Raw genomic sequence first — 17,440 nt, forward strand, 5'->3', positions numbered from 1 at the left:
CAGGCAATTTGTAGAGTATTTGTGCAACAATTCAAATAGGAACACAGTGAAAACACCATAAAAAGACTCCACACCAGTTTACAAAAATAGGTTATGATGTTATGAATAAAACAAGAAAAAAAAACTTTAAAAATCCACAAGTAGAAGTCAAGATATGATTTTTTAAAGATTAAAAGTTAAAATAGCGCTTAGAAGCAATAAGTGCCTATGTGGGTTATCTGGTCATGCTGGACGGCGTCAAACTCAAGAGTTCAGGCCAAACGCGATGGTGCTTGAGCCAGTGACAGGAGTCACACAAGGTCTTCTGAACAAAAGTACCTTGATCCTGGTGGCAACAGGGAGATGCGGGGTGCAGCCGAGAGATGTGCCACTGTCGATCCGCCAGTGGAGGTGATGCGTCGATTTTCTCCACGCAACAATGGTGTTGCACCGATTCCAAATACGAAGCGTTGGTTCCAAGATGCTGTGGTTCCAAGTGCGATGCACTGGACTTCTCCACGCAGTTGAAAGGATGTGTCGAATTTCTCTCCTGCAGTGGCAGCAATGCAATGGTTCTGATGTATCAGTTTTGATGGTGATGCACTGGTTTCAAGTGCGATCAAAGGTTCAGTTCCTGCAACAGTGGCGATGCATTGATTCTTCCTCATGCAGCAGAGGATGCATCGGTTCCACTGGAGCAAACACATGGATCCACTTTCAATGGACCACGCACTAGAGCAGAGGTTATGACTTTGATATACCTGAGTCTTAACGCAGGAGGCAAGCCCTTGGAGATCACTATGGCCTCAAATAAGTTAGCCCAGTCCTTCCTCAGCAGAGCAGCGGGGGTGCACAGACAGAATATCGAGTTTAAAATGTCAACATACACAAATATTGAGTTTTAAATATCGATACAGAAATATTGACAGGAAGAATATCGTGGTCAAGAATATCGACTTGCAGAAGAAATATCGTTGTTGGAAATATTGAAGTTGTTAATATCATTTGCAAAAATATAGTTGTTTAAAATATCGATTTTTTAATTAGTGTTATATATTTTAGTATGTATTTTAAAAGTATGTGATCTATTTTTGTATCGGATTTTTTTTTGTTTTTTAATATATGTGTTACATTTTTAGTACTTATTAATTTTATCCTAATTAAATTTTAAGTTTTTATGTTCTGTAGCGGGTTGTGAGTTTATAGGGGAATAGGGTGGGAAGTAAAATATTATATATAAATGAATGATTATATTTTATGTATCAGTATTTATTTCATTTAGATTTTATAGTGTTAATTGTGGGAATTAATTTATTGTTAAATATTTATTAATTGGTTGTTAATTATTTTTAATTAATTAATTGTCAACTATGTTAATTGTGTCATTTTTTTAGGAGCGGGTTGTGGGGTTATAGGGGAATAGGGTGGGAAGTAATTTAATTATAATAAATGTATTCATATTTTTTATTAGTAATATTTATTTAATTTATATTTTGTAGTGTTAATTGTGGTAGTTATTCTATTATTAAATATTTAATAATTGGCTGTTAATTATTATTAATTAATTAATGTGTAAATAATTATGTTAATTGTGTCATTTTTTCAGGAGTGGGTGGTGGGGTTTATAGGAGAATAGGGTGGGAAGTAAGTTATTTATAATTAATTAATAATTGTTTGATAATTAAAGCTAATTAATTACAATTCAAATATGGCAATTGTGTAATTCATTTTTTATGTAAGTTGTGGGGTTTATAGTGGTATAGGGTGGGAAGTAAATTCTTTTAAATAATTAATAAGTTGGTAATTGATATTATTTATTAATGTAACATTAGTTATGGAAATTGTGTAATGATTTTTAGGTGTGGGTTATGGTGTTTATTGGGGTAGAGGTAATAACTTATGTTTAATAAATTAATAATTAGTTGATTAACAATATTAATTTATCAATTGATAAATATTTGTGGCAAGTGTTTACTGCTATTTTGTGTGTGTGTTTTGGTTTTATAGGGGTAATGTTTGGGGAGTAAATTAATTCCTATTTGTTTAACAAAAATCAATTAATGTATTTGTTTAATTGATAATTAATTATATTAATTATGGAAGTACATTAAAAAAAATTGGTTTGTGAATTGTGTGGTGTTATAGCGTAGGAAATAAAAAATATTACATTTATATAATAATTAATGTTTTTGTTTATAAAACATTTCTATCAAAAATAGTTTTGTGTTTTTAAATTATTTTTGAATTTTTTAAAATAATCTTTCTAGGTATTAGATCTTTTTAACATTCTAATCTGTTTCTATCTTTTGTAATATTTAAAACTTTTATATATGTTTTATTTTCTGTGTGTTTTCAATTTTTTTGTGTTGTTGTTAATTTGTTTGTTTTTAATTTTAAACTGACTCCAGTGGAAATATAAATTTTTACCCCTCCGCTATCCAACACTATTCCTACTGTTGCTCTCACTGGAGTGGGAATAGTAATTTTTACCCCCCCCCCATCCCCCCGCTATCCAACACTTTTCCTACTGTTGCACTCCCTGGAGTTGGAATAGTAATTTTACCCCTCCGCTATGCAACACTTTTCCTACTGTTGCTCTCACTGGAGTGGGAATAGTAATTTTTACCCCTCCACTATCCTACACTTTCCCTACTGTTGCACTCACTGGAGTAGGAATAGTAATTTTACCCCTCCACTATCCAACACTTTCCCTACTGTTGCACCCACTGGAGTGGGAATAGTAATTTTTACCCATCCGCTATCCAGCACTTTCCCTACTGTTGCACCCACTGGAGTGGGAATAGTAATTTTACCTCTCCGCTATTCAACACTTTCCCTACTGTTGCACCCACTGGAGTGGGAATAGTAATTTTTACCCCTCCGCTATCCAACTTTTTCTTTACTATTGTACTTACTAGAGTGGTAATATTAAGTTTTACCCCTCCGCTATCCAACACTTTCCCTACTGTTGCACTCATTGCAGTGGGAATAGTAAGTTTTACCACCCAGCTAGCCAACACTTTCTCTACTGTTGCACCCACTGGAATGGGAATAGTAATTTTTACCCCCCCCCCCGTTATCCAACACTTCCCCTACTGTTGCACTCACTCGAGTGGGAATAGTAAATTTTGACCCTCCGCTATCCAACACTTTCCCTACTGTTGCACTCAATGGAGTGCAAAATTTAATTTTAAAGACTATTAAATATTTTAATGTTTTAATTTATAATACCATTTTTTTATTAGATTTTATGTTATAAGTGTATGTAAATATATATATAGTTATTTGTAAATTTGTATATATTTATGAAATTATAAAATAAATTAAAGTAACAGTTTATTAATTGCTTTAAAGGAAATAGATATGTATATATTATATTTGGGGGCCGATTCCGATCCTGTTTATTTTTCCCGTACGACTCGTATCCGTATGTTTTTCACGTACGAATCGTACAAGTACCCTACAAACGGTGAAGTACGATTCGTACGGGAAAAATACATACGAATCGCCTCGGGAAAAGTCTACGAGACGTCCCCGGACAGTTTTACGTACGAGTCGTAAAACTGAAGTCTGAGCGCACAAGTCCGATCCGTACCAGCGTTCCGAATGCACGAGCGTATGGAAAACGTCCCGTACGGAGCGAACTGTGTACGATCCCTACCCCGGGAACACTTGTGCCCAGGGTATGAGTCATACGGCCCCCCCACCCCAGCCCGTATGTACGCGCCGTACCCCCAGCCCCGTATGTACGCGCTGTACCCCCACCCCAGCCCTGTATGGGGGTACGGCGCGTACATACGGGGCTGGGGGTAAGGCGCGTACATTCGGGGCAGGGGGGAAGGCGTGTACATACGGGGCTGGGGGTACGGCGCGTACATATGCGAGGATTGGGGTACGGTGCGTACATATGCGGGTGGGGGTACGCCTGGGTTACGGTGCGGACATACGCGGGGGGGGGTAAGCCTGGGGTACGGTCCGTACATACGGGGTGGGGGGTACGGTCCATACATACGAGGTGGGGGGTACGGTCCGTACATACGGGGTGTGGGGGGTACGGTCCGTACATACGGGGGTGGGGGTACGGTCCGTACAGACGGGGGTGGGGGTACGGTCCGTACATATGAAATGTTGGGGTACGCACCGTACATGATGACACGTACGATGTGGGTGATGGCGTGTACATCGCATAGCGGGCCCCTTTTACTCCTGCATCACGGCGTACTTAGCTTTTCCTGCACTTTTTGGCTCCCGTAAAAATATAGCCGTGCGGAGTGCTGTGGGTACGAATCGTACTTGCTGGTCCCTAAAACACTGCCTGACTCCGTGCGGACGTCGCGTACGTGTTGTCCAGGATCGGAACTGTATGTATTTTTTAGCCGTACGGTGTTTTTTACAATTCGGACGGAAATGGTATTTCTGTACGAATCGTACTTGCTGGTTTGCACCGTGGAATTCCCGGGTACGAGTCGTACGGAGAAAACGCTCCGTACGACCATTTGTACCCGGGTTTTACAGGATCGGAATCGGCACCTTTATATATGTATGTTTGAATATATTATTTTTTAAATTAAATGTTTTTTTATATTTGTTAAAATGTATATTAAATCTGAATAATATTTGTTTAAGTTAATTTTATTATTTCATATATTTAACAATAATTTTTATTTAAATAAAAAAAATCGATATTTTGTACATCTATATTTTTGACATCGATATTTTTGTTTAGATATTTTTGTAGTTACAATTTTAAACATGGGATGTCGATATTTTTTACATCGCTATTCTTGCATCGATATTTGTGTAAGGGGATATTTGGGGCATCGATATTCTATCAGTGAACCAGCAGAGAGTAGCAGGCAGCAGGACAGCAAGCAGAAAAGCAATTCCTCCAGAGCAGCAGTTCTTGTAGCAGTACAGCAGTTCATTCTCATCGCAGAGTTTCTTCACAGGTCCAGTAGTATTTGGTTTGGTGGGGTCAGAGACCCAGTACTTATACCCAGTTGTACCTTTGAATTGGAGGCGACTTCAAAGAGGGACTATGAACTGCACAGAGGTCCTCCCTCCCAGCTCTGGCTCTGGACTCACTACAGGGGCAATACCACCCTGTGGGTGGGGACAGGACACTGGCTAGTCAGGTGTGTCATCTCCTCCCTCCCATCCTTCCCAGGATTACCTGTCAAGATGTGGATGGCACTCAGTCACACCTAACATCCCTTTGTGTGTGGCTGTCTAGAGGGAATGCACAAAGTCCAACTGTCACCCACACCAGATGTGTATTGGTGACATGCTGCAGGCACACATAGCTAGAAGCAGAGGTATGCCATCTTTCTAAAACTATGCTGTGACAACAAATGATGGACGGAATGCTGAATGATTCAAACATTCACCCGCAGTCATGAGATCTGGGTTAAATCTATTGTTCTTTTGTTCACTATGCCACCCCAGTTTAGTCCCAGCCATATGCAAATCAGTCTTGACCCTGTTCCTTAGAAACAGTCCAGCCCGAACTGCCAAGCTAGGTCCCCCTGGACAGGAAACAAGCATGCTGGGACTGGTTTCGGGGTAACACCCCTCATCAGCCAGGCTAGCTTGAATCTAGTGGCATAGTGGGCAGGGGACCCACGTCTGGGCATACCCATCCCACTTAGGGCGACAAGTGCTGCAGCAACAAATGATGGACGGACTGCTGAATTAATCAAACATTCACCTCTAGTCAAGAGTTCTGGGTTAAACCCATCATTCTTTTGCTCACTACGCCACCCCGGTTTGGACCCAGCCAAATAAAAATCAGTCTTGACCCTGTTACTCATGGGAACAGCCCAGCCCGAACTGCCAACCCAGGACCATCATTTGTTGCTGCAGCACTTTTCACCCTAAGTCAGACTAACCTGGCTGATGAGGGTGTTAACCCAAAACCGGTTCCAGGATGCTTGTTTCCTCTCCAGGGAGGACCCGGCTTGGCAGTTCGGCCTGGACTGTTGCCATGAGGAACAGGTTAAAGAATGATTTGCAAATGGTTGGGTCCAAACTGGGGTGGTGTAGTGAACAAAAGAATGATATATTTACCCCAGATCTCTTGACTAAGGTTGAATGTTTGAATCATTCAGCATTTTGTCCATCATTTGATGCTGCAGCACTTTTCGACCTAAGTGCGATGGGTAAGCCTAGACGTGGGTCCCTTGCTTGCTGTGCCATTGAAATCAAGGTAGCCTTGCTGATGCGGGGTGTTACCCCAAAACTGGTCCCAGGATGCTTGTTTCCAGTCCAGAGAGGACCTGGCTTGGTAGTTCTGGCTGGACTGTTCCCATGAGGAACAGGGTCAAGACTGATTTGCATATTGTGGGCCGAAACTGGGATGCCATGATGAGCAAAAGAACAATCAACTTAATCCAGATCTCTTGACTGTGGGTGAATATTTGATTCATTTAGTATTCCGTCCATCATTTTTGCTGCAGCACTTTTAGCTCTACGTGTGATGGGTATGCCCAGACGTGGGTCCCTTGCTCGCTGTGCCACTGGATTCAAGCTAGCCTGGCTGATGCAGGGTGTTACCCTGAAACTGGTCCCAGGATGCTTGTTTCCAGTCCAGAGAGGACCTGGCTTGGCAGTTATGGCTGGACGGTTCCCATGAGGAACAGGGTCAAGACTGATTTGCATATGGTGGGCCAAAACGGGGGTGCCATAGTGAGCAAAAAAAACAATGGACTTAATCCAGATCTTTTGACTGCGGGTGAATGTTTGATTCATTTAGTATTCTGTGCATCATTTTTGCTGCTGCACTTTTAGCCCTAAGTGGGATGGGTATGCCCAGACATGGGTCCCTTGGTCGCTGTGCCACTGGATTCAAGCTAGCCTGGCTGATGAGGAGCATTACTCTGAAACAAGTCCCAGGATGCTTGTTTCGAGTCCAGGGAGGACACGGCTAGGCAATTTGGCCTGGGCTGTTCCCATGAGGAACAGGGTCAAGACGGATTTGTCTATGGCTGGGTCCAAACTCGGGTGGCATAGTGAGCGAAAGAACGATGATTTGAACCCAGATCTCTTAAATGGGGTGAATGTTTGATTCAGTCAGCATTCTGTCCATTATTTGTTGCTGCAGCATGCATCTTTCTAAAACTGGCATTTCTAAAATAGTAATGATAAACTTAACTTTACCAAAAAAAGGATTTATCTTCACCATTCCAATGATATGAACCATGATAGAGCTACTCCTTCTCAATCAGGAATTACAGCTTATAAGTGTAATAAGGAATTGCCAATGTTAACCTATGAGAGGACTAGTCCTCACATTAGTAAAAAAACTCATCAGCCAGGCTAGCTTGAATCCAGTGGCACAGCAAGCAAGGGACCCAAGTCTGGGCATACCCATCCAACTTAGGGCAAAAAGTGCTGCAGCAACAAATGATGGACGGAATGCTGATTGGATGTTTTTCACTACCATGACATGCAAAACTTAAAAGTACATGTCCTACCATTGTGATTACACTGCACCCTGACCCATGTGCTACCTAGGGCCTACCTTAGGGGTGACGTATATGCAATAAAAGGGAAGTTTAAGGCTTTGCAAGGGGTATTATATGCCAAGTCGACATGGCAGTGTAAACTGCACACACAAGCGTTGCAGTGGCAGCCCTGAGACATGTTTAAAGTGCTACTTGTGTGGGTTGCACAATCAGTGCAGCAGTCTTGTTTCAGTGTACAAAAATAATCATATTTCATTGTTGCAGATTAGAAAATATATGGCAATATGTAGATAGTAGGCAAAGAAGAAGCTTTAAAACTAAAGGTTTTGGACCTCATTTAGCGGTCCACAGGCATGCGGTTGGGGCCACTGCCCTCCGAATCTTGATTTTTGTTCCAGTTTATCAGGGAGGTTTTGGGGAAAAAGTGATTCTGTTGGCATAGCAGTAGTGCTTTCAGCATAAAAACTGATGAATGCCTTCCAGCCACTCTGTGGCAGGAGTGTGCGCTGATAAATATTTTTGGTTTTTCAAAGACTAAAACCCAAATCATGGAATTGTCTTTGAAAAACAAAGAATCAGTGTTCTTAACACACTTGTACCTGGGGTACAATTAAACATTTTCAAGGCAGGGACTGCCACGTTGTGCATGGCAGTCCATGACCTGAAAAAGCTGATGGGAGTAGGAGATTGACAGATATGGCAAACTAGACCCAAAGATTTTGGAGCACTTTAGGTGTGCACCTGTTACAGTATGGAAAGACACATTGATTTTTTAACCTAGGTTTTTTAGGCACAGGTAGATTAAATGATTTGCCCCAAATTCGCTTGCGTTGAGCCAATGCCAAGCCTGGAACCTGGTTCCCTACTTCCAAAGTGGGTATTTCTGGTTGTTGCGCACATCCTCTCTCCATATCCCCTCCGTCAATGACAAGATACAGTCAAAAGCTTTAATCAAAGAAACAGATTCCTACATTCTGCACACGAGTAGGAAATCCGTGAACGATGATAGCAAGCTCTATCAATCTTTCTATTGCCTGAAATGTTGTCATGTTGACTACTGAACCGTTATTGTTTCATTTCTTATGTCTTGACACCTTGCCCTATAAAATAATTGTGATTGTCCAGAATTGCCTGTTTTTATGGTGTGGCATTCAAGATTCATGCATGTTATGGTGTGTTGTGTTATGTTATGTTATGTTTTGTAATACAAATTGTTGATGTGCACTATCACCCGGGAGGGTATAATCTCACCGAGCAGGTGACAATCTAGACAATTCTGTCAAAGGTAAAAATCCTTTGGGCACCTTTATCAAAGCATACAAATACTTTCAGCCACTAAGAATGCATCATTCAAATCATCAGCATTCAATCGAAACCAACGAAAGTGATATAAAAGTTATTTATTTTAGTATATGGTTCTCTCGTAATAAAATACAATTTCATAAAATCCACATCATCAATGTACATCAAATAATCAAAAACAAATATAAAATATTTAAAAACAACAGTTAATTGGGGATATAAACATCAATCTTGTCCGAGCAGCACACCAAGTTTAACAGTTAGATATACAGAGATCAACACTTTTTCGTAATTTTCTTTTTCCTTATTATTAGTGACCTCTGGGAATGCTTGGGTGCTGGATGAACACAAAGTACGCGTCGCGTTTCGGTGGCACAGTTCGATTCACCACCTTCTTCAGGCTTAAAGTGACAAATCAGTATTTCCCCATGTATCCGTTGTCATAATTATCAATGATCAAAGAAGAGGGGGAAAGTTATTACTTCCTTTACTGTGGTGGTTAGACACCTTTAAACTGACCACACACAATCAGTGAGGGTATGGTAGATACGTCCACCCTTAATTTTTCTGCCTTCCGGTGTTGTTATTAATAAGTGATGCGCAAGATTGAACAGCCTCTGCTTATTCCCTTCTTCAGATCATTTATCGTACCCTGCCACTGGAGCTACGGCGAATGGTTTCCTGCTTCATATGTGTGCCTCCTGTTGGGCTCAAAAGCTTCAACAATAATACAGCCAACTGCCGGGACATAAAACGTCTCCTGGCCGACTTCACACTCCCTCCGCTGATACACGACAATCTAGACAAACCAGAGCCTAGTGGGACTGCTTGAAAAGCCAGGTCTTCAGCTTTCTTCAGATATCAAGAAGTGAGGAGACGTCTCTTATGCGTGGTGGCATGATGTTCCACACTTTAGGAGTAAAGCAGGAGAAGGCTCGAATACCGGACCTGAATTTCTGTGTATCTGGAATGTGTGCATGTAGGAGTCCGGATAGCCACACATCCTGACATGGCCACTGCGTACATTTTCAGATTCTGTTTGTGGGTGCGATGCAGTGATGGACCAGGAAGCAGGACCTCCAGTAACAATGTGATTGCATCATAGGAACAGGAAAAAGACTAAAGCTCCCAATATCTTCTTTTCTCTAAAAATTTTCTAATTTTACACTGTCATATTTTTATATTAATATATGCTAAAAGAAAGAGACAACAAAGCGTTTTATTTCACCTTAAGTACTGATTTCCATAAAATCGTATACATGTGCTATGCTTACTTCAATGAGCTCTAGAGCATGACACAGCCATGGATACACTCCATTATAGTAGGCAGCGAGCTCTCTGTCTGAATGAATGAATGAATTATTTTATTTGTGTGGTTACGTAAAACCATTACAATGTATAACAGTAAAAACTTATAACAAAAAAAAAGTACAGGATATTGTTAAAATCAGTTAAAAAAAGAGACTATGTAATGTTAGAGACCGAACCATCAAAGTGATATGTGCATGGGTGATGTAGTCTTGAATTTTTTTGTTTGTTTGTTTAATACATAGAACGTGGGGACGGAAGTAAGGCTCGAAGAGCCCCGTGATGACTCACTTGTTCAGTGGTGACCGGACCTCCGGGGCGGTGACCGGATGTTGAGGGGCACCAGGGCCTTTCGGCACACTCTGCCTGGGAAGACTTGTCCTTCAACAGTGTGCGAGTATGGTATACAAATTTCCCAAAATTAGCCATGTACTTCACGACGGCCAAAGAATAGAGCTGTTGGACGGCCTCCTTTGCTGTGCGGGTGCCCAGTTGAAGAAGACTGGGTCCAAGGTGTATGCTGCGAACAGCAGGACAGCAAAATAAAATAGCGAGCTCTCTGTATCCACTTGCTTCAGGGTCGCCTTTCTTAAAATAATAATGCAGTTGTTTCCCTTTAGTGGAGAACTGAAACTGTGCACATTATTTTTTTTCCAAGCACTATGATGATATCACAGGACCTCCGAATGAATTAGCCTTCAATAGTTATATATTTAACCTTTTGGCACATTCAAAAATTCTCTATAGGGTAGTAACTATGACCTTATTTTTATAGCCAGAATTCATACATACAATTTAATAACTTCAACTCAACTTCAATCGGGCACCCTTGAAATACAATCAAGATGTGAGAAGCCTGCCTTCCATTATTTCTGAGACCTGCAGCACGCAGCACGGTACCCCTGGGGTATACCATTCAGAGGAGACATGAAAGCAGTTTAATGGTACGGCCGAGATCTACATCTGTCTCCCGAGGACACCGTCACTCCTAATTTCGATGGCGTTATCTCGTCGGCTAAAAAATAATAGATTGGCCTGCTTCAGAATTTTACAAAGTAATCATCAGAAATGGAGAAAAAAAATAGTGTGATTTTTTTTTTTATTCCTACTAAGCTATAGCAGCTCACCTGGCCCTTTGATTTAGCTTCCAACGAATAATCTTCAATTATAAAAATGCGAGCTAAATCTTTTAAATAAATTAGCGCGCACCTTTTTATGGCTGCACGGTACCTTTGTTTACACTTGCTCAGTGCTGCCTTTGGCGTGAGGATCATGAATATTCATTGACATGATTATTAGCGCGCGTGGGTAAGATAGCTCAGTGAATTAATGAAGGGATGATTATGCACGCCGCGGGTCACGGGGTCGAATCGAGGGAGCCAGCCATCTTTTCGAAGCTGATAAAGTGGGCACCACTGAGTTGGTTAATAGTGACGTCTGGTAATACTAAAAATGCAAAATCGCAAGCATGTGGCTGCAAATGCCAAATAATATCATGAGAAAAAAGTGGATATTGTCACATATGACTATTTTGTGGTAAGGTTGTGATATGGAGGATGGTGGCTATGAGGGCATCTAAGGGGCACATAACAGAAAAGTGTAAATGAACACCAAAAGATAAGCTGCAAGGTCAAGCTCACATAAACTTTGAACTGGCCCAAAAATAGATCAAATGCTCTTTTACATCATTTTGGTCCCTCTCCCATATGTAATGGAGGCAACTGAGTTTGTTCCAGCACATGCTATTTGAATGTTCTTGAACCAGCACATACAATTAAGCAAGCAGCATTTGTTCTTGTTGTACTGTGTTTAAGTAATGAAAGGAATAACTACATTTCTCTTGACTTTTACATCCTGAAAGATGAAACTAAGGCCCATATTTACAAACCTTTTATGCTGGATTTGCATCACAAAAGGGACGCACACCTGTGCAAAACGTTTTTATTGGATTTACTTTCCAGCTCAAAACTTGTTTTTGTGAAGAAAACTTGCCTAAAATAATGCAAAAGCAGCGCAAAGCGTTATTTTGCGTCAGAGGGGCGTTAGCATGGGTGGTGCATGGACGTTCCTGTTCTACCACTCAAGCTTTTGGGCACAAAACCCTATGTACTAACAATAGTAGACAGGGTTTTGCACCAAAAAATAATGCCACTTTGAAGCAGGTGTGAAAAGGAGAAATACTTGTATTTCTCCTTTTTATTCTGGCTTTGCATGTGAGCTGCACTTCTTTACAGCACACATACAAAGTAGGAAAAGTTTACAGTTTATCTAGGCATACCATTTTGTACTGGAAGGGCATCCTTCCAGTACAAAACCTATGTTAGACTCACACAGACGTGCCCTGAAATCAACAGCGCTGCCACAGGCTAGCCTATTATACAGATACATGTTAGGTCGTGCAAGACGTTGTGCAGTGTGGTGGAGAAGGGTCACACGGTGAGCATTGTTAAATGTCACTGCCTGAGACATGAGAACAAAAGGGTTGGGAAACCCAGCACCCAGGGCTGGACTGGGAACAGAAACCGGCCCTGGCAAACTGCTCAGACGGCCCCCCCTCGGGTGAGGGGGAGTGCAGCAGAGCAGTTTGCGAGGGCCGGTTTCGGGCGATTTTTTTACAGGGGGCCGATATTGCCAACCCCCAGTAACAAATACAGCCCCCCAGGGGCCCAAAACCGTCCCTCACCCAGGCGGCCTACAGGGGAAATGCCCGGTGCCCGCTATGGCCAGTCCGGCCCTGCCAGCACCTGGGGGCATATTATCAAGACATGCGATCAAATTATCGCCGCTTTAGCAGCAGAAAACTGCCGCTAAAATGACGATCATGGGCTTGATAATATGCTCTATGGAATTCCAATTGAAGCTCAGGTTAGATGTCCTTCACATCTAACATGGACTTCAATTGGAATTTCATAGAGCATATTATCATGATCGCCGTTTTAGCAGCAGTTTTCTGCCGCTAAAGCGGCGATAACTTTATCGCCTGGCTTGATAATATGCCCCCTGGTCTCTTGGGTGTCAGTGGCATGAACAATCAGGAGAAAGCCAGGAGAATATTTTGACCTGAGTGTCAAACAACTTACTTTTCAGACCATGGAGAAGGTGAGAAATATTTCCATTATTGTTGAAGGCCACAAGGCCATTAAGGCCGTAGAAGTGTCCAGGGTCTTAATGGACCTTTGAACATGGGCATAAATTAGGGGTAGCCACGGTAGTAGACCCTACGCTTTGCTCTTTCTTTGGCAACTCAGACACTGACCTTGCTGAACCTGGTGTTAATGGTCAAGAAAGAGGGAGCAGGTGACACAGGAAGTAAATAGGGCTCTACATCTTCTTTACTCTTCAAAGTTTTCATTCTCAGCCATCTTTAGCAAACAGGAGCCTGTTGGGAGATCAGAGGCTTCTGGTTACTTGATATCTGTACCTCCAATGAACACGTCCACTTGATATCTGTACTTCCAAGGAAGAGATCTAGTTGATGCTATTGTGGAAGTTCTGGAACAGGGGTAAGTGGTGCATGGTTGCACATAACATTCTCCGTAGAGCTGTCTTTGCAGGTCTTCCGGTCTCCTATGATTGCAACGGTGAAGACAATGCAGCTGATTTGAGAACACATTCCTGCAAAAGATGAAAGTGGATCATCAGTGCAATGTGCTGAACATTGACCTCTGGCTGCAAGTTCCCAAGTAAACAGGTCTGGTATGGTTTGAGCCCAGGTGCTATTTCCTGTTCTCACAACCTGGTACACTGTACAATCTAGCTGTCCATGAGGAGTAGTATCTAGAGGTACATGGCTAAACAAATTGTAATGGTTCAGCACACTTCGTCTATCAAGTACATTTCATAATATTTTCAAAAGTTCAGTACGCTTCTTTTGGCAGTTCATGCATACAGTGCCTATGGTTCAAAATAAATATTGAGATGATAATACTTTCCTCGTGTTCTTCTTCTTTTTATTAATTTCTTTAAAAGCAGTAGCCAAGCAGTAGCCAACACGCTTCATCCACATGGACATATTTAGGTCTCTATTTTCAATCCTCTCAGAGATAAAACTGTGCTGGTATATGCATTTGTAAATAACACCTCAGATATTATCTACAAGACTTGCATTTTGAGTCCTCTAGCTTTGAACCCCAGCATACCAATCCATGCTACGGGCCACTATGAGGAATGGTACCGATTTGTATTGGCACAGTATTGATTAGAGTGTTCTCCAAATTATGCTGATAAGTTTTCATAAACCAGAGTTCGTGTGCTCCAGCCCTAACTTTATTCGGCGGTATGTCTTCAAGCTCTTTGGATCCCCTTGCATCAAAGAGGATTCAGTAGACACAAATATTGGCTTTCAGAGGAAGTGGATCCTTAGGGGTCCTGGGTGGTCTCTAATAGACTGGTTATCATTCTCTGCGTGGTCGGCCGGTGCAGCCAATAGGACAGCATGTGGTTAGGTGACATCATGCTGAGACGGTCCACAGCAGCATTTCTGGGGAAGGAGGGGGCTAATAAGTTTTGGTCTCCCCACTAAAAAGTTGAGGGAGGAATTGGGAGAAGGTGATATCTCCACGTACGACCTGCTCCAAAATATAATTTGATCTGCATTCATGTCTGGGTGAATATGAAATAAAGCAAAGCTCCTGCCTTGGGAATGGAGATAGAGATTAATTTATGTGCAGGACTTGCCTGTGTTCCGCCTCCGTAAAAACAGTCATTCATTCCAACAGCTTTATTCGACAGATTAAGTCATAAAAGCATTTACAAAGTACAGATAAAAATTAGTTAAATAGAACATCTGCAATAGTATATCATATAAACTAGATGGAAAGACAAGCAAAGGTAACCTTTAAAAATAGAGTATGTACACTTCTCTTAAAAATTGATAAAATCTTCAGGTTCCCTTCTTCTCACTGTCCCTGATGGCCTCCTAATCCTGGGTGGTGATTTTAAAGCAGTGGTCTCCGGCGAACTGGACCGCTATCCTCCGAGGGAGATTGGTCCATCTGCCAGCTGGCTACCTGAATTCCTTGACACTATGGGGTTGGTGGACGCTTGGCGGGTCTTCCACCCTGACCAGATACAGCACACCTTTCACTCGGGTGCTCACAACACTTTATCCAGCCTTGATTATTGCCTGGTTCCGGCTGCCCAAATTGCTAACGTACACGAAATCAGACACTTAGACAGGGGCATATCGGATCACTCTCCGGTATGGACGCGCATAGTACTCGGTCAGGTCACCGTGGGTAGGTTGGCCCCTATCAATCCCTGGTATCTCCCGAAACTTCGTTCAGCCCTTGTCAAAGCCATAGACCATTACTTTACTGAAAATGTAGGGTCAGTATCCTCGTCCCAGTCTCTGTGGGAGGCTTCCAAGACCGTGATCCGAGGTCAGGCTCTGTCCTTGATCTGTGGGACAAAAAGAGAAAAACAAAAAGAAATCCTGGACATAGAGGCCGACGTCTCTCGGTTTGAGGGCGACCTTGAGACCGGTGTGACACCGGAGAAATTACACCTTTTGAGCCTAAAACAACACGACTATAAATCCCTGGTCACGGACAGAGCCAAATGCCTGAGTAGAGAGCTTCAGGGTAGGCTATATGACCTGGGCGACAAAGCAGGGAAATTACTAGCCTGGTTAGACAAAAAAGAATGGGCAAGCAGACTAGTCACTGAGCTAAAGGACGAGGAGGGCTCCTCCCTGACTGAACCCCAAGACATCGTTGATAGTTTTGCCGCCCATTTAAAACGGGCATAATCGACTGTGACTCCCCACACCGAGGACGACTTGTGAGACCTTTTACGTGACATTAGGCCCCCTCACCTCCCCACGGCAGACCGTGATTTTATGGACAGTGATCTGACCATAGATGAGATTGCACAAGCAATATGTGCACTAAAGGTGGGCAAAGCTCTTGGACCAAATGGTATTCCCATCGAGCTCCCCATTTGAAGTCGATGTTTGAGGAGTCACTAGACCGCGGGGTCTTACTGAGAGACCAGCGGATTGCCACTATAGTTACTATACACAAGTAGGGGAAAACCCGTTGTGACTGTGCCTCATACAGACCGATCTCTCTCCTCAACGCCGATCCCAAAATCCTGGCCAAGCTCCTGGCTTCCCGCCTGTTGAAGGTGATAGGCACCCTGGTCCACCCGGACCAATCTGGCTTTATGCCACACAGGAATACAGCCCTCAACTTATGCAGGATTCACAGCGTGTTGGACAAAGCTCCTACCTTACAGGAGTCGGCTGTGATCGTGTCACTTGATGCGACTATGGCATTCGACACAGTGGAATGGTCATATCTCTGGGCTGTACTGGTGAAACTGGAATTCGGGCCAAAATACATTAAATGGGTACGTCTTCTATATCGGGAACCCCTGGCGCAGGTGGTGGTTAACAACCTAAAGTCAGCCGCATTCCCACTTAGCCGTGGAACACGCCAGGGCTGGCCGCTTTCTCCCCTTTTATTCGCCCTCGCACTGGAGTCCCTGGCAGCCTGGATCTGACAGGATCAGATGATACAAGGGTTGAGATGGTCCCCCGGATGGGAAGACCGTATTTCGCTCTATGCGGATGACATTTTACTTTATCTGTCCTCCCCGTCGAAATCCCTGATAGTGGTTTTGGATATCCTGGCGATATTTGGTAGGTTCTCCGGATTTGCGATTAATTGGGGTAAATCTTTAATTTTCACCCTATGGGGGTACCCCCCTACTCCCCCTAGAAATTGTCCTATCCAGGTCAAGACAACGGGGTTCACGTACCTTGGCATCTTTATCTCTCATGATCCGTCGGTCTGATATACCCACAACCTCCTCCCGCCTCTATGCAGACTTAAAAAAGACATTAGAAGCTGGAAAGCACTTCCCCTCTCCTTATTGGGTAGGGCGGCATTGTTTAAAATGATGTCACTTCCCCGTTTTCTTTATGTCCTACAAAATGCTCTGGACCCGGTACCCGCGCAATTCTTTAAAGCCATAAACCACGGTACTTATGGACGGGGTGACGACCCAGGATACGCCATGGACAAATGGTTGCTTTCCGGTGGAAACTACAGCAGGGCACTCTATTCGCGGCCCAACAGATATATACTGACGGGCCCCACCAGACATCCAGTTCGGGTTTGGCACGACGCTCACACTTCTCTTGGATGGGGACGTAAATTAACATTGGCGACCCCCCTCTGGGACTCTGAATCACTTGGGAGCCTCTGGAAAACAAAAGGCTTTGACAGATGGGACCTTATCGGTATTACGCATATCAAAGACCTGTGGGGGGAGTGGGGAGTTAAATCCTTTAACGCATTACAGGTTGAATATGAACTAGCAGATACAGAATATTTCTGTTATGCCCAAATCCTGCACGCACTCCGGAGGCTCTTACCGGCGGG

The sequence above is a fragment of the Triturus cristatus genome, chromosome 3_2, assembly GCF_964204655.1.
Source record: "Triturus cristatus chromosome 3_2, aTriCri1.1, whole genome shotgun sequence".
In the NCBI taxonomy this organism is placed as follows: domain Eukaryota; kingdom Metazoa; phylum Chordata; class Amphibia; order Caudata; family Salamandridae; genus Triturus; species Triturus cristatus.